The sequence below is a fragment of the Tenrec ecaudatus genome, unplaced genomic scaffold (genome assembly GCF_050624435.1).
Source record: "Tenrec ecaudatus isolate mTenEca1 unplaced genomic scaffold, mTenEca1.hap1 Scaffold_672, whole genome shotgun sequence".
Taxonomy (NCBI): Eukaryota; Metazoa; Chordata; class Mammalia; order Afrosoricida; family Tenrecidae; genus Tenrec; species Tenrec ecaudatus.
The window spans coordinates 50,001-51,415 of record NW_027459562.1 but is presented as its reverse complement, the minus strand read 5'-3'; positions in this window follow the sequence as shown (position 1 = coordinate 51,415).

Here is a 1,415-nt window from a genome sequence, read left to right as displayed (position 1 = left end):
CGCCGGCGGTGTCACTTGTGTCGTCCCGGCGGTGACAGAGCGCCGGCCCGGGAGCGGTGGCCCGAGCTTGTACCTGCAGCCTTATGGGTTGGCGGGCTTCACTGCCGCCTCTGTCACTGGTGTTTGTCGGTCAGCACTTGGTCGACCAGCACAGGGCGCTCAGCCGCCCGAAACTCACTCACCCACCCGTCCGGAGGCCGGACCGCCCGAAGCGGTGCTTGAATTTTTCCAGGAACCCACTTGTGGCCCGTGGAACGGCCCTGGTGGCTCAGTCGCACGGAAATTCGGTGTTTACTACCCGGGCCTGGACACGGCCCGCCCGGCAACATGGCAGGCGGCGCTTGAGGGTTTCTCAAGTCCCCACTCTGGGTCCAGGGACCGGCCTTGGTGGCTCGCGGTCACCCGGCGAGTGGCGGTTCGCTCCTCGGCGACTCCCGAGTCCCCTGGCTCCTCGGGCGGAGCCTAAGAAAAATGTCCAAGTTCCTCACATAGGCTTCCACATCGGTGGCCGGCCGCGCCGATGTGCGGGACCTCCGGTGTGCGGCACCTGCGTCGCGCGAGGGCACGCTGCCCCTCTTCCCCCCCTCACTCGATTCTCAGGAGGTTGACCAGAGGGCCCTAGGACCTCCAGGAGTGAGTGCTATGGGGTCACTGTGGCAGGCCTTTGGCCGAAACGTGGTTCCGGGGGGTGCCCCGTGGGGAGAAGCCACCACCCCGTCTCCTGGCGTGGTATTTCTTTCGCTGAACTCGGTCATTTTGGGCCACCAGATAGGTGCTGACACGCTCATCTTCAGTGGCGCTCACTGAAGAGGTCGGTTTGATGCTCTGGACGTGTGCGTTGGTTCCCTGGGTCGCCTTTGGGTTACCGATGGCCCGTGGCGCGCGGTCCCTTCGATCCCGCGTGAGTCGCCCGCTTTGAGGCCCGTGCGCCGGCTCTCGCGAGTCCAGCTGTGTCCCGACCCTGTGGTTGCTGTGCTCCTCTGGCCTCCAGTGCTCTTGAGGGTGGCGGGACCCACAGAGAGGTTGGCGGGATGGGTCTTCTGTGCTCCCCGCGCTCTCTGCCCGCTGCAGGCATCCCGGGCAGCCGTGCCAACGCTTAGCGGAGCGCCTTCCACGCCCCATGGGCTCCGTCTCCCGTGTCAGGCACTTTCTGTGTCCTTTTGGCGGCTGTCCTTCAGTGGCCCTGGGTGTGGGTCTGGCGGAGGCAGAAACCGGGCCTTTTTCCTTCCCTGACCTCCCCCAGCACCCGACAGGGTATTTTTTTTTTCCTCTCGGTCTCTCTCTCGAGTGACTTGGCTTTTGAACGCAACCCCGATCGATGTGGTGCTGTCGCGCTCTCCCGAGCCGGACCTAAGCCGCGCCAGACGAGGGACGGACATTCATGGCGAATGGGACCGCTCCTCTCGCTCTGTCCG